General features: G+C 46.0%; 1 protein-coding gene across 1 annotated transcript in view; it reads left to right on the plus strand.

The window, feature by feature from the left end:
- The window catches only part of LOC146816765 (uncharacterized), a 132,149-nt gene that overhangs the window by 87,397 nt on the left and 21,340 nt on the right, over window positions 1-23,412 (plus strand). The gene's annotated exons all lie outside the window — the stretch shown is intronic.

Genomic DNA, 23,412 nt, shown 5'->3' on the forward strand with positions numbered 1-23,412 from the left:
TTTTCGGTCAGCCCCCTTCTTTGTACTTCCACTTTAATTGTGCACTGCAGTTTGCTGAATATATTTGTAAAGCCCATAACATTTCGTGGATGGGTGCATTGTATTCCCCATTACTTTCAGTAGTTTAATTCTTTTGATATTTTGTTTGGCTTCCTAATGCAGCAGTTTGCGTTCTTTTCTCTTATGCTTTATTTACCAGTGCTGCTGCTGGATGCTGTAATGGTGGCGTGTGGCTGGCGAGGACAATGGGTCTTGCCGTCGGGCTGCCTCTCGCCACGGCTTTAATTCGCCATGCTGCAGCCTTTTCAGTGCTCGTCTGTACGTGTTTGCATCTCCCAACCTGACTACAACTCCTTGTTCAATTAATCTTGACATGTCAACCATTACACGAAATATAGAAAAAACAATTGATGTTACAGCCAGTGGAATATTAAAAGCATGTTCAACAGCGCACATTGATTTGTTCCCTTGGTGTTAAAAAAAAAAAAAAAAAAAAAAATTAAAACCTCCCAGAGACTAGTCAAAGTTGACTTCGGAATTGGTGTCCAACGTTACAGGGGTGAGGGTGTAAAGTTCAATGTGCCTAGTGCAAAGATATTGGTCCACCTGCTGTTTGGGCACCAACTACACACGACTGGTCACCACACTGTTTGGCGGTTAGCTGGTGAGATTTCCTACCCTCAATGGGTGAGGGCTACCTTGGATAGATGTTGATGCTGTATTGGTGATTGACAAGTCCCAGGCCGCATAACCGTGTAATACTCTACTCAAGACCCATCAGTTCTGGTGAACTGATCTTCTATTGGCTAATTGCAGAGTGCTAGACCTATGGAGTATGGACAGTGCTGTTGTCTCCTCTTCAGCTAGTGAGTAGCAGATTAGGCTTGTTTATTTCCCCGATCTTGCTAGAGTACTGGGAGTGCTTTCAGTGAAGCACGGATACGATCCCTCCCTCCAGTGCTTAATGCCTTTCAACCGAGACCAGGGAAGGAGCATGCAATGTTCTTCGGACAGTTTGGAGCAGCAGCACCATAAATGGAGCCAAGATTCTTTACTTTATTTACATAGCCTGCATGAGATTACTTCTTGATTGGCCAGTTCAGGATTAAAATGAGCTTGGCAAGGCAATTGGCCTCATAGAGTATTTTCCTGTGAGCCTGGACTAGGTGCCTGTAGAAAATAGGACTGCCTTCCCTGGAATGTAAGATGTATCCAGCGCCTCTGTCAGGGTTGGGCCAATGACTCCCAATGTCTTGCTCAAGAGGTTAAAAGCACCTGCCTGTTCACTACATTTTTCCATGCTGAGTGTAATGTCTTGTGTGTGCAGGGTTTCTGTCCTGATCTTTAAAGAGCGTATTGCAGTGGCTAGCTGTAATTCCCACAGAGACCCTGATCTGTCAAAGATTGATCTCTGATGGTGTTTGATCGAAGCCTCTGGGGCCCGTGGGACCCTGAAGTAGTACTTTAAGTCCCCTGTACAGCAAGGTCAGGACTCCCAAGGCCCAATTTCCCCCCCTAGCCTCAATCTTCTGCCCTGCCGAGGAGCAAGTAGTTTTCTTGTAGGGAGTTTAATAAACACTTATCGAAGACACAGGGAAATGTCATGCGGCTATAGTTGACAGCCGGGACCAGTTTTGCTCTCAGTTCAGTCAGCCTGGGCTCAGCTGTTCTACTTTGTAGACGGTTACTGAGATGCTTTAGCTGAGATGCTTTAGCAGGTGGATAACGGTGAGCCCTTTGTTTAGAGATTCCGTAGATGGACGACTGGTTTGGCCCGTTCTGATGGCCACATTCCGAGCTAGTTGTAGGCTGGGGCTGTCATATGTAGGTCACCCATCTGCCAGTGCGTTTTTTTTAATGCGGATATTTACCAAATACAACAACTTTGGTTTTGTTCTGGTTCACGTGCAAGTTATTCGCTAGATTGTAGCGATGGAGATCATTGACATTTGTAAGCCTAACTTGGTTTGGTCCATGATGGCAGGATCGTCTGCATACTGCGAGATTGAGTCAGTCTTCAAACTTGCTGCCAAGAGGGTTATGATCACCAACTCATTTCGGTATCACTTTAAAATCACTACCCAGAAGACTATAGATTCTGGCTAATGGCAAAATCTATTGTGCTTGGTTTCAATCCACCCAAGAAGGTAGGATAAGTAATAAGATCATCTTTGACACAAACTGGCAAAATGATTGTCGTTTAAGAAGGCAATGTTATTTAAGGCATCACCCTGCTTGGAGCGTCTAAAGTGGGCTGTAGATTGGCCACTCATTAACCAAACCATACACCCTCAAATTGCTGGAATCACAAGGGGATAATTAAAATCCCTGCTCATAAAATATATAACACACCCTGCAGTATTTCTGTTCTGGATTGCCTGCTAAGCATGTCAATAGAATGTGTTGATCCAAACGTTATGATAAAAGAATCACCAATATCACCCGGTTCTAAGCCGGTTACCAGTATTGATTGAAACCATGGTGTATTACCCTGTTACAATTAAGAGATCAGGATTGCTGTGCCACCCCCTCCTCCCTGAGGAGACTGGCAGAGCAGGGTTACAGAAGAAGCAAAGCCTATTAATCTAGAGGTCTATTAGGGACCATGTTTCTTGAAGGCAGACTAACTCGTAACACCGGATGAATTTCAGTCCATCTACATTGTCAAGTTTTGACTGTATCCCTGTGATATTCAAAGTCAATAGTTTTTGCTTTTTAATTTTAAGGAGAAAAGCACCAAGAAAAAAAAGTGCAAATCTAAAATTACTTTTCATGGTTGACTAGGATCTAGGTGCAATTTCAGGCCAACTGCGAACATGTGCAAGTGGGATACACAAAGTGGGTCATCTTGGTCAAAGTTTTTACCTTTTGACTTAGTTTTTTATTTAATTTTATTTGAAGGATTCTAAATCCTTCAGTGGGGTAAGGTTGTATACGCAAGTCCTCTTAAAGCCAGACAGCGGATGGACGAGGTCCTGCTTAAGTCATAGGCTTAGGCAGCAAAAGCTTAGAGTGGGAGAAATGTAAGTTTCAAGATTGCCGCAATCATCTTGTCAGTTGGATACTTTTCGTGCCTTCATCCTTTCAAGATTTCTACTTCGGACGAAGTCTTTTTTTGGAGCTCAAATCCGCAAGTGAGGCGAGCTTTAAGCGGTTTCGAATAGTCCTATCAAAATCTGCCACATTTGCCATAAGGTCCTGCTGGTGTTATAAAGATCTTGGAGTCCAAAATCTTTTAGTCCCAACTTTTCAGACTTTCTGGGGTAGTTTAACTTCAAATGCTCCCAGTGCTTCAGGGACAGCACTTACAGGTCAGGACACTCCAACAGAGGCCACCAGTAAGGTTCACTCCACTTCAGTCCATGTTGTAACTGGTTCACTAGTTACAGCAAGGAAAATAACCTTGCAGTTCCTGTGGTCACAGTAGGTAGCAACTGACCTTTGCGGACCACGTTGCCCTGGGTACAAGATGGGAGTACATCCAGCCCTTCAGTTCTCCCCACAGGTTACAGACAGCAGGTCCAATTCTCTTCTGCCACTTGTCTAAGCGTTTTCAGGAGCTGGTGGGTGAGGTACTATTTGTACACTCCATTATCCATGCGCGGGGCTGACTACTGGACAATAACTGGCTAATGGGCAAAAGGGTAAACCTCCCCACTTTTGCATACCATCCTGTGTGCCTAATCTATATTTTATATACAGCCAGCTCAACAATGAGCTGGCTGCTCATGGCTAACAGCCAGGTGCTCAACAGCACATGGCTTACCAAGTCCACTACTAGGGCTGTGTTGGGTGTCTGCTCTCAGCAAGACACTGTCTCTTAGAAGCTAACTTCTGCCAGCTAAAGCATGAGGGCCATAAGTTGGAACTGGTGTATGTGATTTTAGTGTGATATTTAATTTGCTTCAGACCAGTCCTTTGTTTGCTTTAGGGTGCCGCAGCCTATTTTCTTATTTGAAACTCTGCTCTGGTGAGCTCTAGGTCATTTTATTTTCTAAAGATCCTTTTGATTCTAATTGTTGTTGGACTTGACCCTTTTTGCAGGGTCATCACTGAACTTTTTGCCTTCCTCCTAGCCTTTTGTCTGTCAAGATGTTGGTGGTTTTAGGACTCTTTAGCACTGCTGTCCATGGTAAGATTGGTCTACATCTGTTTGGCATATTTAATTTACCGATCAGTCCCATGTAAAGTGGTATATCAGATACCCAGGGCCAGTAAATTAAATGCTACTGGTGGACATGCAGGGCTGCTTGCGCCACCCACCAAAGTAGCCTTTCAAACCAGTCTCAGGCCTCTGCCATTGCAGGGCCTGTGGGCACAGTGATACTGCCGCTGTGACATGGCAGATGGGGGTAGTGTGCCACGTCTGTAACCCCCCTTTTACTGCATGTCAGTCACCCCTAGCTAGCCCTATGGGCAGGGTGATTGTAGGTAAAAGGTAGGACATGTCCTGGTGGTGACAAACAGCCATTTTGGTTTTTCACTTCTGTGAGGCAGCCCTCTCATAGAATTGCATTGGGTATTCCTTGATAAGTGTTTCAGTGGTAATTCCTGATGTGAGAGGAGCAGCGTGGTCAAGGTTGGTATGTTTGGAATAGTAATAAATGCTGCGCAATGGTGTGCACGTATTTATCACTATTTTAGAAATGCACTTTTAGAAGTTGACATTTCTGTGTGCTGTCTGCATGTCTGGCTCTGTAGTGACAGGGGCTGGTGTGGTGTGTGGCTCCAGGGAGGGCAGGGTGAGTCAGCGCTAGGTTGATTGGAAGATCTGCATTTAGAGTAGTGGGAGGAGTAGTCCCTTGACACTAAATAGGTCTGTACCTGCCTTGGTGAAGGCTTGCTCCGCCCCCCCCCTGTGGTGTCTGAGGACTGAGCCCCATCTGACAAAGGAGGGTGGAAGCCTGGTAAACGGAGTGCTTCAACACCCCCAGAACCAGTTGAGACTGGTTCCCCAAGCCCCATGCCAGGGCAGAACAAAGGAAAAATGAGTATGTACTGGGGCTGTGACCCCATGAAAGTGTGCTTGCTTCCTTGTGCTACTTGGGGACTTGCTTCTGCTGGGCCCCACTAGGAACCGTCACGAGGGACTGCCTCCCTGCTGGCAGGCTTTGTGAGCTGGCCTGCCTGGGCCCAGCCTTTGGCCTGGAACGTTTGGGGGCTTAGCGCCTCAGGAGTGCTGCAATGCTCTTCTGGATTCTCCCAGGACAGGAGATACTTTGGTGGCCGGCAGCGCTGGGCTGCGACTGATTCAGAGGGAATGCCGGTGTAGGGATTCCCCCGTGCTGCTGGAGGGAAGCAGGAGCCCACCCTGCATTTATGCTCCTTTTTGAGGCGGGAGTCTACTCTGTGGCGCAGCTGGAGCCCACCCCGCATTGCTGTTGCCCTCTGAGAAGGTAGCGTGATAGGCAGAGAATTTGCTCCACATGCCCCTGTTGCTGCCGGAAGGCGGGCAAGCTTCCTGGAGGAAAGGCAGAGGGAACGACGCCGGCGTAGAGTTCACTCTGCATCCCACTGCTGCCGTGTCCTACAAGGAAAGATGCCGCCGAGCTTCCCCCGTGTTGGGAGACTGGAGGAGTCGACGGAGAGGAGCCCCAGTGAGTGGGGCTGTCCTTGCGCATTGTGGTATCGAGGAGGTACTGGAAGAGGGGGCTCATGGGGCAAACCTTTAAGTATTGGCGGGTGCCGCAAAGGCACCAGGAGCAGCCCCAGTGAGTGGGGTCTAAGCAGAGCAGTGTTGGCACTCCCTGAGGCCCCATGGTGTCGGTGCGGACTTCATTTTGGGGCAATTTCAGTTCCTGGAGAGGGACCTAAGAGGCACAGTTGGTGCCAGTGCTTATTTTGCCTTTTCCAGCTGCACTGCGAGAGCGTGGGCAGCTGCAATGTAGGGCCATTTCGTTGGGTGATGATTAGGAAGGGGTGAGTTGCACCCCAGGCCCCCAGTGCGCTACGCACATCAGTTTTGCTGCCAAGGCCTAGGTGAAACCTAGACCGTGGGTCCAGGCCAGCACTCTCCCCTGCAGCTTCGCCTCACTGCCACAGCCTAGAGCCCCCCACAGTCAGCGTTCGCACAATCAGCCCACCCTGCCTCCTGGTGATTTTTTTCGTCAGCGGAGTTCATTGTGGTTATTGTTTTGACATTGTTAATGAGTTTTTATGCATTTGTGTTACTGAGTTTTTATTTCATTGTGCTGAGTTTTATTTTATATTTATTCACTTTCACTCGCCAAGCCTGTTTTACCACTGCTGCTGCCCCTGTGGCTCCTCCCACCCTGACAGTCCCCGCTCACGCCTCCCTACTTAATGGCACCGCGCAGTGGACACATGCAGGGCTCCTAAGGCAAGCCCATCTGCACCGGTTATCAGTCGGTAACCTGACCAGCGCCGGCAACCCTGGTCACCCAACGCCCCATCACTACGACTCTACCACCTTTCACACGCTCAATCCTGGAAGACATGCCGACTGCGTAAGATCCTCGCTGAACACCACCCACGAACAGTTCTCGTGCAGACCCTGCCGCATATCCTTCACCACTGACCTAGCTCCCACTAACGTCAGAGGCCCGCCCGATGCACGCACCTTCGAAAACCTGACATGCATCCTCCAACATGCACTTGCTGAACTAACACGTCGTAGAAATCTGGGACCTGATCGACACCCTCTTGCCTGATGTTGCCTTCTTCACAGAAACCTGGACCTAAGCCTCCTCCAGCCCGACATCGCCTCGACCATCCCAGACTGCTACAAGATCCTGAGGAAGGACCACCTCCATCGCCCAGGAGGAGGTCCCACCATTGTACACAGGATCCCCCTCCGACTGTCTACAACCAGCACTTCCATATCCAGACCAGCCCCTGGACCACACTACGCAGCACCTTCATCAAGAAGCCACACTCCTGCAGACGCCTTGAAAAAACCTGGCGAAACCAGAGAAGCACAGAACTACAGGAGTTCCCTGAAGGAATACCAGCGCATAACAAACCAAACAGACTTTCATAAGAGACAAAATCCAGACCAACGTCAAGTAACTGTTCAACGTCCTACTGGTCACAAAGCCCACCTGCGAAGCCTAAGGCAAGCCTGTCTGAACCTGGCCAGGACCCTTGGCTCTGTGACCAGAGGTGAGCTTTTATATTCTTATAACGAACTACTCCAGCTTAAAGATCGTGTCTCCCTGACATGTAGCCATTCCATGGCTCCTGATACTTGCCATCATAAATGTGGGCACTTTTCTTTTGAATTTCAGTCTTTTCTTAAACCTAGGGTTACGATCTCCCCTCATGCCAATAGGACTCATTATGTCCATGTTGAATTGTCGCTCCCTTCCCAAACATTCTACAGAATGGAGGTTGCTTCTGGAGGAGTACGATCTTGATGCCTTGTTCCATACGGAAACATGGCTATCTAGTACTGCAGATCCAGCACTAGTTTGTACTCTTCCGTCTGGGTATTTGATCCAGAGACAAGACCGTGTAGGAGGAAGAGGGGTATTGGCTATTGTGTATAAGGATATTTTTCGCTGTCAGATTACTGTCAGTTTGATTTCGGACTGAGGGCTGTTTTTTTTACGATGGGATTCTCCCCCACATGTACTTTTTCGGGTATTCTTATCGGCCACCGGGCCCTAGCGTCAATTTTAGTAAAGAGCTCCTAGACCGCATAGCCAAATTAGTAAGTTCCACCTCTAACTTTACAGTTCTAGGTGACTTAAATATTCATTTTGACCTGGTTTGCACCCTGAATCTGAGGTGATATCTGTCATCTTAGACATATTGGCCCTGAAGCAAAAAGTGTCTGGCTCCACTCCTCAAAGGTAATCTTTTGGACCCTCTATTTTCCAATATCAGCGATCTGATAGTGGATAAACCTATTCCTCTACCTTGGTCAAACCACTTCATGGTCCCTCTTGCTTGGACTCCTCAGGAGGGTGGACAGCCAAGGGAAAGGGTAAAACTTTGGAATCGGAGCTGGGCTAATCTCTCCACGGACGCTTGGGTGTCTATTCTTGATAGCACTAGGCCGGTGCTTAGTAATGACCCTGAACGTGATAATATTAAATTCAATCAGTGGCTTGAGACTTCTTTAGATAGCCATATTCCCAAAAAATGGTCATTTAGGAAAAAAGTTGAGCATGACGCTGCCTGGTACTCCCCTAAACTTAGGGAGTTGAAACAGCTTTGTAAGCATCATGAAAGAACTTGGAGAAAGGACTTCTCAATCACTGTGAAACTTAAATATAGAGATGCAATTAGTCTACAAAGCTGAAATTAGATCTGCCCAATCTAATTATTTTACAAATAAAATTGTTAGCGGCTAACCCCCCCCCCCCCCCCGGTGAATTTTTTACAATTACCAAATCTCTTATGCAACCCCCTGAGCCCTCCTTGCCCCTGGAAAATGCGGCAGGTCGCTGCAACGAATTGGCTTTTCTTCTATAGGAAGATTCAGAACATTTTATTTGGCCTTTCCCCCTTTTTCGGTTTTAGTAGGTGGGGCTAATCCCCCTTTGACTAGAGATGAACCCCTTTCCTCAACTTTTTATTGACTCCATTCCATCGATGGACCTGGAAAATTTAAAAATATAATTGGAGCACCTGAAATCTGGTTCCCCTAGTGACGTGGCACCACCTGCATTCTTAACCAGGTACTTGACTCAATTGCTCCTGTCATTCTTGAGCTAGTAAATAGCTTTTTCCTCGAATTGTCCCCTCTCTTTGGAAACAGGCTAGGGTTAGAGCCCTTTTTGAAGAAGCCCACCTTAGATCCCAGAGTGCTTGCCAATTACCATCCTATTTCGTTACTTCCTGGGATTGCCAAAATATGCGAAAGGCATGTTCATTCTAGTCTTTCTGCTCTTTTGGGAAGCAACCATTGCCTTCATTCCTCTCAAACGGGCTTTAGGCCCCAGCAGGGCACTGAAACTGCCTTGCTAGCGGTTGTTGAGGAGTCGAGGAAAATCTTGGATGCCGGAGGCTACGCTGCGATTATTCTACTTTATCTCCGCGCGGCCTTCGACACGGTAAATCAACAAATTTTATTGGCGCGACTTGAGGAAAGTGGGGTGACTGGTATTTTACACAAATGGCTTGAGTCCGATCTATTGGATCGATCTTTTTTTAGTATTTGAGAATAATGCTACCTCCAATTGGATGCCACTGCAGTGTGGGGTGCCTCAGGGCTCTTCTCTTAGCCCCACTCTTTTTAATGTGTGTATGCGTCCTTTGGCCGATTTATCGTCGAGTCGTTTGAGGTTAAGATCATTACATACGCGGACGATACTCGGCTTATTGTGTCTCTCAATTTATTATACAATAACCAGTCTATCCTGGCCGATTGTTTGTACTCTGGCCCAAATGTATGGGTGACATGCCGGCACCTAAAGACCAAGTAAAGAGCTTGGGAGTCTAGTTGGATCACAACCTTAGTTTTAAAACTCGGGCATCTAGGATTGCTGGCTTTTGCTATGCCATTCTTAAAATGATTTGAAGTATTTTTCCCCTTTTACCCTTTACAGCCAGGAAGCTGCTGGTACAAGCACTGTGTTTTTTTTTTTTTTTTTTTTTTTTTTTTTTTTTCTAGGCTTGATTATGCCAATGTGCTTTATCTAGGCTCTCCCTGTTCGACTATAAAAAAAAAAGCTTCAAACGGTCAAATTGTGCGGCTCGACTGCTTATTCAGGTGCATAATAGAGAATCCGTGAAACCGTACATTAAGGGACTCCATTGGCTGCCAGTTGATAAAAGATTTCAATTTAAGGCATTGTGTATTGCTCACAAATCCTTGGTGGCTAGCTCTCACCGATCCTTCAATCCATTATTTCCCTGTATGTCCCTAGAAGACCTGTACGATCTGAGTCGAAAAATCTTGCTATTGTCCCTAGATTCAAGCGAGCCCGGTGCGGTGGTCGTCTTTTTTTCTGTCATTGTTGCTAAAAGCTGGAATCAGTTGCCTGTTCGTCTTGAGGCCAACCATCTTCTCTTCCGCAAGCATCTTAAAACCTTTTTGTTCTCCTGAGCAGTTAGATTTGCAGTTTTAGGTGTGCCTTTTCAGCGCTGGGAGGCCTGTGGTAGCCATGCGCTTTATAAGTGTCCTATTCATTCATTCAGCGTCCTACAGCAGTTCACAGAGCCCCCCTGCGAAGCCACGGACGTCACACCGTCCCAGGAACTCTGCGACAAGCTCAGCTCCTACTTCAATCTAAAGATCAAGGCCCTCTACGACAACTTCAGCGAACTGACACCACCACCACCACCACCTCCTCCCCACCGCCTCCGATAAGCCCAACATCATGACCTGGGATCCCGCCAGTCTAACATCACCGCGACTATGAAGATAACCCCCTCAGGAGCCCCAGCGGACCCCTCCCCACCACACGCATTCCACAGGGCCGCACTGCCACTGCACCCGAACTAGGATGGACCATCCACACCTTCAGATCCGGCATCGTCCCAGACGACGAAGCGGGCAGAGGTTAAACCCCTCCTCAAGAAACCCACAGCCGACCCAATGGCTCTGAAACTACCGGTCCATCTCTCTCCTCCCCTTCGCTACCAAAGTCAGAGACTTGTAAACACCCAGCTGACCGCCTTCATCGAATAGAAATCCATCCTAGACTTCTCCCAGTCTGGATTCCACAGCAACCATAGCATGGAGACCGCCCTCCTTGCCACTGCTGACTACATCCGTATGCTACTCGACCAGGGACACACTGCGGCCCTCTTAATCCTTGACCTCTCAGCAGCCTTCGACAGTTTCACATTGTATGCTCTCAGCCAGACTTCACGACGCAGGGATACAAGGAGCTGCTCTCTACTGGATCCTATCCTTCCTCTCTGGCAGAACCCAGAGGATCAGACCCCCCCCCCCCCCCTTCCTCTCTGTACCCACCGATATCATTATTTGAGATTTATAGAGCACGACGGCTACCCCAAGTAGGGGTCTCCCGGCGCTAACAATCAGATGAGTTGTGGCAAGCGAGTCATGAACCATTAGAAGTTGAGGTACCCTAAAAGCCAAGTTTTTAAGGCTTTTCTAAAACCGGATTCAGTGTTTGCCTGCCGCAGGGCAACTGGTAGGGCATTCCACAGTGAGGCTGCACCAACTGTGAAGGTCCTCCCTCCCAGCCGTGCCTTCACAAAGCAGGGGGTTTGCAGCAAGATCTGAGAATTTGATCGGAACACCCGGTTTTGCTTATATAAACTCAGTCTGTGCTTTAGGTACCTAGGACATTTTCCCTTAAGGGCCCGATACGCCAGAATCAGGGCCTTAAATTGAATTGGTTTCTCCACTTTCAGCCAATGGAGCTTCTGTAAATGCAGAGAGACATGGTGTTTGAAGGGTATCCGTAAAACCAGTCTCGCAGCCGCATTCTGTATCCTCTGGAGACGTCCTATGGCATATTTGGGTAGACCAAGATCTAGGCTATTCGCGTAGTCCAGCCTGGATGTGACTGTAGCATGTACTATTGATATCTGGCAATCCTCCAGTAAGAAGTGAAGGACTCTATGCAGATTTTTCAATGTACTAAAGCAATCTGACGAGACTTGCTGAATTTGAGCGGAGAAGGAAAGATCCGCCTCCCATTTCACTCCTAAATTCCGAATGCGCGAAGCAGGTGTCGGTGGTGACCCCCTTTCAGGCAGCCACCACATCACTGGATCTGGCGCTGAGCCCTTGCCGAAGAACTACTTCGGTTTTTCCGGCATTGAGCTTTAATTTGTTAGCATTCATCCAACGTGCTATATCCTGCAAACAGCCCTTAAAATTCTTAAAAGCATCTGCCGTCTGCTCCTTAAATCTGTGGAGTACCCCAAGGATCATCGCTCAGCCCTGCGCTCTTCATCTACATAGCCCCCCTCGTCGCCCTGGTTGGACAGCATTGGCTCAGCATTGTATCCTATGCCGACGACACCCAGCTCATCCACTCACTCACCAAGAATTCAGAGTACACCAGACTCTGCTTCCAGGAAGGAATGAAGAACGTGGCAGCCTGAATGAAGGACAGCTGCCTGAAGGACAACTCAGACCGAAGTCCTCATCGGACCCTGCCCCTCCGCCTGGGACAACACCTGGTGGCCCTCTGCCCTCAGGAATCCTCCCACCCCTACAGACCAAGCACAAAACCTCTGCATCCTCGACTCCTCCCTCTCCTTGAACCGCCAGGTCAAAGCTGTCACCTCCACTAGTTTCAACTGCCTGCGCATCCTCCGTACGACCTTCAAATGATTCCCCCCCAACTGCAGAAAGACAGTCACCCTCATGCTCATAACTAGCAGACTGGACTACAGCAACGCCCTATATGCTGGAATCAACAGAACTCTTCTACACAAACTCCAAACCATCCAGAACGCTGCAGCCAGACTCTTCCTTGGAACACCGCGTCACAAACGCATGAAAACGCCTGCAAGACCGCCACTGGCTCCCCCTTGAGAAGAGTGTCCCCTTCAAACTCCTCACCCACGCCTGCAAATTCCTCCAACGTTGGACCCAAATATCTCAACCGTATCCTTCCACGTACCAGAGAGGAACCTCCACTCCGCCGACCTCGCCCTGGCAGAGGTCATCTGCAGAAACGGAACAGGCAGGAGGGCCTTCTCCCACATCGCAGCCAAGACCTGGAAGGAGCCTCCTTGTGAACATCAGATGCTCTCCAACCCTGCACACGTTCAGGAAGGACCTCAAGACCTGGCTCTTCGACTGATCCGGAGCGCCACTCCCCACCCCCAGCACCTTGAGACCCTTACGGGTGAGTAGCGCACTTTAATACCCCCCTGATTGATTGAAGGCTGCCAGAGGGCCGGTGGAAGGTCCTCCCTTACACCCTGACTTTTGGGACAAAGGGCATTTGAGCCTCACCGAAGGCCAGTTGGCCTGGGGTCACCTATGTGTACTAGGAGGGCTTCAGGCCCTAAAGGATTGCATAATGGGTTTATGCTGAGGGTGATGAATGCACCTGGGAGTGTTACTATAGTGCACTCCCAAGTGTGATATATGCATAATGTGTTTTATGCCTAATGTAATGCAGATATTATCCGTTTATGTTGGTTATTATGCGGAGTACAGTATTTTGCCAGTAGTTACTGGTAGTGTTTTAGATTTGCTACTTGTGCTTGTGATGGTTCGGACAGTGGCCCGATTGGCCCTGTAATGTATATAATCCCCTGTAAATTATGATCTAGTGCCAGTTGACAGTGTATATTGTTTGATTAGGATTCTAATGTTTTTGGGATTATACAAAGGCTATTTTTATTAAACCATGTGTCGAGTTTCTTTTGTGGTGTACCTAGTGTGTTGCAGCTGTGTGTTGCGCAACCGCTTTACACATTGCCTCTGGGGTAAGCCTGACTGCTCATGCCAAGCTACCAAGGGGTGAGCAGGGGTTATCTTCAGCGTGTAACTCCCTTGCCATGACTAGAGTGGTGGTTTCTGCCTGGCTTGGGCGTAAACCCTACCCAACCAGAAATCCCATTTCTAACAGTTCTTGATCAATAAGTCTTTGAAGAGGAGTATTTTTCCAGAGGTATGTAGATTAGGCAGCATAGTAAATTAAAAAAGCCTATGGATTGTTTGCATTTGTGTTAAGTATCAATGCAATATGTAGCATCTTGGCACTTTAGGATTAATGAAAAAATGTAGGTAGAGTAAAGTTGGACCTTTAAAACAAGCTGAAATTCTATCAAGCTAGTATTGTCTTGTAGATGTGGTAGTAGTTTGTATGTACCTCCTCAACATGCTTATCTCTTTAGTACTCCAGTTGCAAAATGCAGCTTTTGAAATAGTTATTTCAGGGACAAATGTTTAACTTGTGTGAAAATAGACTCCATGTTACTTTCTTTATGGGTAGGGGGGAGGGTTGACGGCAGAGAAGGAAAGATGCTGACTTTTTCTTTCTGCTGAAGTTGCATAGCGATGGGACTGTCTCCCTGCACCTCCTGGCCTTCAGTGTGAAAAGTAGAAGGTTCTGGTGCAGTAAAGATGATCACAAGTGACTTAACATTCTATGGGTGATGTGGGAAATCTCTACAGCGGAAAGAGCCAGCTAGTAGTAAATTAAGGTGTGACCTTTATATACTTAGTTTATAGGTCCATTTGCTTTGGTAAAACAAAGATCTTGGTTGCAGTGCTGTAGAGTAACACTACTGAGCACATGATGGAGGATGTTCACCATTCCTACAGTGCTGGTACACAGGCCTAGGTCAGTGGTTTCTACGTTAGACTAGGAGTAGTCCAACTCAAGACTTTTTTTTTTCTTCCGAATACTAACTGTACAATTAATCCTTACTGCAAAGAGAAAAGCAATTGTTTAAAACGGTCCTCCCCACTCCCCCCTACCCCCGCAATGACTTTGCCCTTATCTCATTTGTGCAAGTTCTCGGTGTTGCTTGTAATTACTTATTTGATAAAATGAATAAATACCGGGACGTTAAAGTCTGATTTAGTAAGTAAACTTTGATTAAAAAAGGATGGTACCCCTTGGTGCCTGCCGGAGACCCACCGTGCCGCCATCAACTTGTAAAATGTGGCGTCCTTATAAAGATTAGGTAATTAGTCTGTCAAAGGACACTAGGAGATAGAATTTCAGCGAGAGTACGTGTTTTAATGTTTTAATCTTTTCTGATTTTAAAGCACATCGCTATTTTTACTGTGACTGCTTTTAAACTGCTCTTACATTGCTTTTAAACTGCGCCGATACACTGTCAGTTTCACGAGTTAGCGCGTTTTAAAGTGTTTGTCATCTGTACTGTTTACTGCAGCTCACCTGGCCTACCGCTACAGCTCCGCCCGCCCTGGTCCATCACGGCTTGTGCCGATTGTGTGGAGGGCGCGGCCGAGCTAGCTGACGTATTTCCTGGGTGGGAGGAGGGGAGGAGCTAACCTGACTCCTCTACTTAAACACGTGTAGGCGACCGCGCCGCTGGCGTGCCTAAGGCAAGCCCGTCTGCGCCGGTACGGGCCCAGGGGCCTGGTCCCCTGGTCCCGCAACTCCCAGAGATAGGATTATCTACACCAGGGAAGAGCTACTCATGTTATCCAAACCACTGAACCTTACATGCAAACATAGGCTAAATGTAGACAAAGACACTTTGAAGTGTGGGCACTGCCAAGCCAAATTCAGGCCAGAGACACAGATTAATAATATTCACGTGTGGCATTTGGCCCTGCTTAACGGCAGATCATTGGCCAAACACAAATATGAAATTAAAGATCTACTTGAGGAACATAAACTAGATGCCCTATTCCTTACTGAAACATGGCTTAACGAGAGTTCCACCCCAGATGTTCTGGATGCCTTTAACGTTGACTACAAAATAGTTAGACAGGACCGCTCAGGACGGAATGGAGTTGGTATTGCCATAATCCTTAAAGTCAATATGACATGTGACGTGCAACAAGTTAGAATTGATGACTGTGAAGCCCTTTCATACACGCTGTCAACATTAGATGGCACTACACTAAGTGGTATCTTAATATACAGACCACCGGGCCCAGTCACCAAGTTCATATCAAGTCTAGTGGATACAATAGTGCAACCTGCCCTCAGACACAACAAATTTATGGTGTTAGGCGACTTAAACATACACTTTGACAACAAACAGGACGAGGGTATAAACCTCTTGTGTAAAGACCTACTCGCATTAAATCTAGCCCAAAGGGTCACTACACATACCCACCAAAAAGGACACCTACTAGACCCCATTTTCACTAATTGCGAAGATGTAATGGTGGGACTTCCTTGTCCTATCCCATGGTCAGACCACTACCTAGTGCCTTTCTCCTTACCTACACACAGAAAACTCCCTAAACAACCCCACCAGAAAATAACTACTAGGAACTGGAAAAAATGTAATCCCACTTCCTTCTCGCAAGCTCTAATAGAAAGGGAACCTAGATGGGACAGGGACACATCGTGCAAATGACCAACTAGATTCGTGGATCTCCGAGACACTAAATGAAATAGCGCCATGGAACACCAGAATCCCTAAAAGGAGGGGTACAACTGCACCATGGTTCAATAATGAACTAGCCGTAGTTAAAAAGAAATGTAAAAAGCTGGAACGTATATGGAGGAAGAATTATTGTACCAAAGCGAGAGAGGAATACAAATATGAACTCAAACAATACCACTCACTAATCATGAAAACCAGAGGCACTTACTACACGGAGAAAATTAATGGCGCTAAGAATGCTCCTAAAGAACTATTCACGATATTGAAGTCGCTAAGAACTCAGAAGGAGCCGGATGAAACTCCTACCTCCAAAGAGAACTGTGACAAATTTGTTCTTTGCCTCTAAGGTTAAGAACATTTATGATACTTTTCCTACAGAGGCAAGTCTTGGTACTAATACTATTCATGCCAACAACAAATACCATGTAGGAGGCATATTGGACGAATTCACCGTACACAGCCTAGACGTACTTAAGGACACAGCAAGAGGAATAAAATCCGGCTCCCCCCTTGATGCCGCCAGACCTAATATAATTATGGAGGGCGCCAACACTATCATGCCCCATATTATGGACATTATATCCCGCTCCTTCCAAGATGGCATAGTTCCCGACAAATGGAAACAGGCTATTGTCAAACCTCTGAAAAAGAATTCCCGCATTGACCGCACTGTATTAGAAAACCTACGTCCAATCTCTCTACTACCTTTTACAGCTAAGATTGCGGAGAAAATATCTAATAAGCAACTTACTGACCATATAAATAAACATGATCTATTACATCTTTCACAATCTCTTTAGAAGTGCACATTCAACGGAGTCAGCTCTACTCTATGCCACTGAAGCACTGAGGAAACATGCTGAAGGAGATACCGCTTGACTGATCCTTCTCGATCTCAGTGCAGCTTTTGATACTGTATCCCATCAACTGCTCCTACAAAGACTGGAAGCATACGGTATCATGGGTAAAGCTCTGTGCTGGTTAAAGTCTTTCCTCTCTGATCGTAGTTTTAGAGTGGCTCACGAATCTTATATATCAAAGAGCATGCCTCTCGAGCAGGGAGTACCGCAAGGCTCCATATTAAGCCCGACCCTCTTCAACCTATATGCAAGTCCGTTGGCCGAACAGGTCGAACAACATAATGTGTCTATCGTCTCATATGCGGACGACACACAACTAATTGTCCTACTGTCTCAAACAGATGAACTAGCAGCCACCCGTTTCTCTAACTGCCTATCAGAGGTTGCGAAATGGATGTCAAACCACTGTCTTAAATTAAATGGGAATAAAACGGAGGTAATGATTGTGGGGAAATCACCTACCATTTGGTCATCTGCCTGGTGGCCAGCCTCCTTAGGCCCACTACCCAACCCTAAAATGGAAGTCAAAAATTTAGGTATCTTTTTTGACGCAGAGTTGAATTTCATCAACCAAATACATAGGGTTGTGGGTAAATGTTATGGAGCGATCAAGGTTCTGAGAAATTCTGAACCTCATGCCCTCCAATGCTAGAAAAACCATTGTCCATGCAACAATAACTTCACAGTTGGACTATGGCAATGTTCTCTATCTTGGAACTACCAAGGGAGGACTTGCCAAACTACAGAGGGCACAGAACGCTGCTGCTCGATTGGTACTTGGCTTACCCAGAAGAGCTAACGCAGAGAATGCACTGAAGAAACTCCACTGGTTGCCAGTAGGAAAGAGGGTCATATTCAAGGCGTTATGCTATGGGCACCGCATCCTCATGAAATCCGGCCCTAAGTATCTGCACTCACTCCTTGAGGAATACAAACCTGACAGAACCTTACGATCATCGGACATGGCATTGGCTAAAATACCCAGGATACACAGAGCCAGGCAGGGAGCACGGTCCTTCAGGTATCTAGCAGCAAAGGCCTGGAACACTCTTCCAATACCCTTAAGAACAGAGACATCTGAAATACGTTTCCGCAAACAACTCAAAACATGGCTCTATGGAAAAAAGAACTATTAGAGTTCTTATTAGCATCTCCTTACTGCTATTTTCTTTCTCCTGTGTCATAGCGCGGGGACACACCGTTTGTGGTGTAACCAGGCGCTCTATAAATGTGAAATAAATAAAAGGAGGGACGAGGTGTTGTATTCTGCTTTTCGTTCTTCCTTGTCCTTTCTTAGTGTCTTGTACTCTAATGCCAGCCAGTCTCTGAGGTCAGCTACTGTTTTATTTGTTTATGTTTAAGTGTACTGTCGGTTATTCCTGATGCTGAGCAGCACAGAATAACTGACAGTACACTTAAACATACACAAATAGAACAGTAGATGACCTCAGAGACTGGCTGGCAGCAGAGTACAAGACACTAAAAGGACGAGGAAGAAGAGCAGAATACAAGAATCACCTTGTAACGCCTCATTTATGGTGATCCTGATTGAGTGCATGACTTTCCCTAGTCCTGCTAGGTTTCTTTTCATTGATTCAGTGAAGCACAAGGCTGAAGCCTCCCTACAGGTCCTTACCCCCTTTGCGATGAGAATCTGGCAAAGATGCTGACAATCCTTATTCAATTTAGGGCAACAGCACAGGTGTGGCCAGGATTCTTTGATGGAATGAACATAGCCTACACTTTTGCCCCTTAAGTGCCCAAGCTAGGTTGAAGTCTGTGATGTGTAAGATGAGTCATGTAGAGTATTTTCCTTCGGACTTGTATTGTCAATGCCTCATGTGAATAGGTTTGAGCCTTTCCCAGAATGTATGATTTGATCAACTCAAGATCTCTTCTACGCTTTGTAGCCAACTCTAGAATATTCAATGTACGGCACTCCTTTCTTGTTGGTCGTAAGTTTCCACATAGCCAGCAATTTGACGTGGGGTGAAGATTGGGGCAAGAGGGTAATCTTTGGAATTTAGATAGTCCACCCAGTTTCACCTCATTGCTTGTACTTAGGAGAAGATATGCTGGGTATAATATCATTTGAAATAAAATGTACTAGCAATCCTCAGTTAGTACCTCTTCCCTGCAGAGCTCTCCAAGCCTTGAAAAGCAAGGGCTGTATGTAGTAGTGAACGGAGTGCCTTCAGTGGTGTGGACTCTACAAAGGTCACCAATACTGGATGAGACCAATTTCCCTAACTTGGGTTAGCTACAGTAAGGGTTCGGAGTTCTGAATGTGCTAGGTTAAGCAACCGTTTTTTTTCTGTAAAGTTGTTTTCTTCATCACACTGATGCTCTATTTTCTGTGACCATAATCTGTCAGAAGAAAATAAATTGCATCTCAGCATGCAGTAAACAACTGTTACTAAAAGTTCTATCCCTCCAGGATCCAACAGCCAATAAATCTTTGAAGATTGCTATGGGAGCATGCAGCTCTCGTGGGACAGAACTTGCTCTTTCTGGTTGACTAGTTGTGCTTGCAGGTAATTTCTACATTTCTCTTAATCACTTCGCTTTCTGAACCACTTTGTAAGATGAGGTAGTGTAATCACTTTCTAATGAGATGTGTAGTAAAGGTGATAGTGAATTTTGATAATGGTTTGTTGTAATAGATGAACTAGAAGAGTGCTACTTTGGAGTCCTTGTATGGTGGTGCAGAGTGATATTGGGTGATGGGATGGGTATGATCTAGGCAATGCACCATATATAGTGAATAGCGTATTATACTGTGAAGTTCCTTTTAGTGATTTGGCACCCAGGAGTCTATTGAGGATTGTGTGTTGGCTGAGGGATGGATGGTATGCGGATAAATGGTCATGTTGAAGGTGTGCGGTAGTGTATTCTGGTGGGTGGTGTGATCTTGTGGTATTTATTGATGCGAACACCATGATTTAAATAACTACCTGTTGGAGTAACAAGTTACAAATGTTTCAGTCAGTTGCACCACCTATATAGTAATCAAATAATGCCACACTGTTGCCTGAATTTGATTTGTCAATGTTTTACAAAACAGATTGCTTTAAATAATCACAATGCTTCACCACAACTTTGCATGGGTCAGATAGTATTGCAACAATTTGTGTGCAATACAGGGGGAAAAGGACGGGAATGCACCATATTTCATAAATGAGGTGCATTCCTGTTCTTTCACATTGTTGTAGGCCAGCGCAGCAAGAAGACTTATGGCGCTGCCCTACGCCAATTCCTCAAACGAGGCCCTTTCTTTTAGCTACACCTTTGCCCACGCTTCCACTCTCATTGACCTTTAGTTTGGGTCCTTACGCCTAAAATATCTTGACAGGGAGGGCTCTTGGCATCAAAATGGTTGTAGACCTCTGGTATAGAGGGAACCGAGACGTTTACAATTACGAAACTCCATACAACCCTCCTTCGCGAAGCATCCACCGTTTACGTCGTGGTGATTGAACACACTGATACTATACTGTAATGGACTGACTGTATTAAACAGACTGTATTGATTATAAGAGATTAACCCGATGCCCTCACCGACATTTGCCAATTCTGTATAAAGTGTCGTATTTGCTCAATGAAAAATTAAAAAATAAAACCGGAAAGAGGCCCTAGAACTCACTCGTATTCTGCTCCAACTCAGACAAAACACTCCAACACAGAATTCATGAACCAAACAGCAGCATCCACCACCTTCATCCCCTCTCAGATCCTCTGTGATAACCATTCTGACTTCTTCCACAACAAAATACTTTAGATCTGCACCAACATCGCAACCCCACCCACCACCTAACCAACAGGAGCCATCTCACCACAGATGACGCCACCAGAATCTTGCAGACCATCCACTCTGGGTTTACCCTCGGACCCCTGCCCTCACCACATGTACAACCTGGGAGCATACTGATCAGCACCAACCTGACCAGCATCATCGACTCATCCTCTGCAGAAACGTCCTGGACAGCTGGAAACACGCAAAGGTCACAGCTCTTCTGAAGAAACCCTCAGCCAACCCGAAAGCTCTCAGCAACAGGCCAGTCTCGCTCCTACCCTTCACAGTCCCAGAGAAAGATCAACAAGCAGCTCGCCACCCATCTTAAATAACACCACCTCCTGGACTCCACTCAGTCAGGTCTCCGCAGCAGCACAGAAACATCCTGCTTGACCTCTCAGCAGCATTAAGCCGTCTCCCATGGCACACTCAGTCAGTCTCCAGGACTCTGGTATCCATGGGCCCACCCTGAGTTGGTTCACCTCCTTACACCAACAGGACACGAGTCAGACTTCACTTTCACCTCAGATCACAAGAAGATAATCTGTGGAGTCCACCAAGGCTTCTCCCTCAGTCCAAACCTGTTGAACGTTTAAATGGCACCATTCGGCAACATTTTAAGAACCCACGGCGTCAACATTGTCTCCTAAGCTGACCATGCTCTGCCACTACCTCACCGAACACCACCAAGACCAACTACACCACCTGTGTCCAACATGGCCAACTGGATGCAAGAGCTGCCTACAACTCAACACTGAAAAAATGGAGATCCTGATCTTCAGAAGTTAGAACTTTCCCCTGGGACTCCTCCTGGTGGCCACCTGACCTGGGTCCCACACCCACAGACCACACCAGAAACCTCTGCATCATCTTTAATGACAAACTCACAATGAACAAACTGGTCAATGCTGTGATCACATCCTCAAATGCTTTGCAAGTTTTTCAAATGGCTCCCACACAGACAACGCACAGTCGTCCAGGTCCTCCTCCTGGAATCCGCCCACAGCACAAGCTCCCATAGAGAAATGGGAGTTTGCAACGGCACCATATTTGGCCGCATTGTAATTGGGTGGTCTGAACTGCCGGCCTACTGTCTGTTCCTCCACCTGCGTCCTCCCGACATCGTAATATGGCCCAAAGTCTCCTAAAGTTAATAAGGCTCTGATCTTTTCTGATTTTTAGATGGTCATTCAAATTTAGATTTCTGTTAGAGTTCTGTTAAATAACCTCCAAATACTTATAAGATTGTATGTCCTCAACTTTTTCTAAACCAAGAAACATTGTAATCTTACCAAAGATCATTATTTTAATCTTTTCTATAGTCATAAAATGTATTTTACGAGGCATTCAAGCTTATTTTGTAAATCTACTGCTGTATAATACAGAATTAGGTGGCCTGCATAAAATAAAAGTATGTGGCATCTCCCATTTTGGGCAAGAATAACTTATTTTCTCTGCAGGTGGCTGGTAAGTCCGCCAGATACAAAGAGGAGGAAAGCTAAAGCACTACTTTTCCGCATGCCATTGTGTATTTTAATTCTTTTAGATGGCCTATCAGAATGATGTAACTCTACAAAGCTCAAGCTGGAGGTAGATCACCTCAGAGCTCACTGGTATATTAAAATATTCTTGTCTTTCTAAGCAGAGTCTGAAGAAACATGGTTTCTGCTTGGGTTTATAAAGTGTCCTAATCTCAGTCGGAGGTACCCATTCTTTGATAGTTTCAGCACATCCCATTTCCTCAGCAATGTGATGTCACCCAATTTGACGAAGTTTCATTTTATATATTCCAAATGCTAATCTGAGCTTTCTGCGGATTTCTACGATTAAATCCCTTTTCCTCAGCAGATTCCTTCCCTTCTATTTCTACCCTCTCCCATCATGAGTCCACAGGACACCATTTGTGTACTGAACCTCTGTGCTATCTGGGATTTGTGAGCATTTTGTTTAGGACTGTCCAAGATGTAATTTCTTATTCTACATAATCTGCAACGGGCAATCTTAGAAAAGTGTCTCCCCGCCTTTTTTTTTCTTTTTCTTTTTTTTTTCCTAGTAAAAGATCTTTGAAACATGATTGCTCAAAAGACAGACGCATATGGTCATTGCCAGGAGCTAATTTTCATTCTCCCCAGCCAATCAATGAGTTCCCCTCTGGCTGGTAGAGTAGCCAATTTAACCCATTACTTTTTTACTAAAAATGAAATGTCAAATTTTGCAGTTGGGCTGAAAATGAGCATAGTACAGAGGGTCTCTTGTGTTTTTGACACTGATGTGCCACCAGATTATGAATGTTAATTTAAGGTCGAATTAATAATTGCTCATGAAGTAGGGGGCAGCCTTGCTGATCTGCTTGTGATCCTAGACTTTGGAAATATGTCAACATGCAATGAGGACTGTCCGCTTCCACTTCACCTTATAACTGGTGCACTAGTAACTGGACAAAGTTGGCATGTTGTCGTAGTTAGCTAGCACGCCTCAATGTGAGTCTTTGCCTAAGTGGGCTGGACTAACTTTTCCAAAAACTCCCATCATTCTAGGAGTGTTTAATTTCAACCAGTAGCTAGCCTTCCATTGGCTTACTTTAAACTGGGAGGTCCTAAACTGTGCAAAGAAACAGGTTAACATACTCCTTTTTGACTGAACCTTGTGAGTGCATACATGTATAAAATGAACTGTCTGCAATGAAAGGATGTCCAAGGCAGAACTGAAATTCTGAGATGGTGAATAATTTTGTGTAATTTCTGGATGTGTTTTTGCTGTATGTTGGTGGTATTCCACCACTTTATGGTTTTAATAAAGGTTTTTCTTTCA

This window comes from Triturus cristatus, chromosome 6 (assembly GCF_964204655.1).
Source record: "Triturus cristatus chromosome 6, aTriCri1.1, whole genome shotgun sequence".
Classification (NCBI taxonomy): Eukaryota; Metazoa; Chordata; class Amphibia; order Caudata; family Salamandridae; genus Triturus; species Triturus cristatus.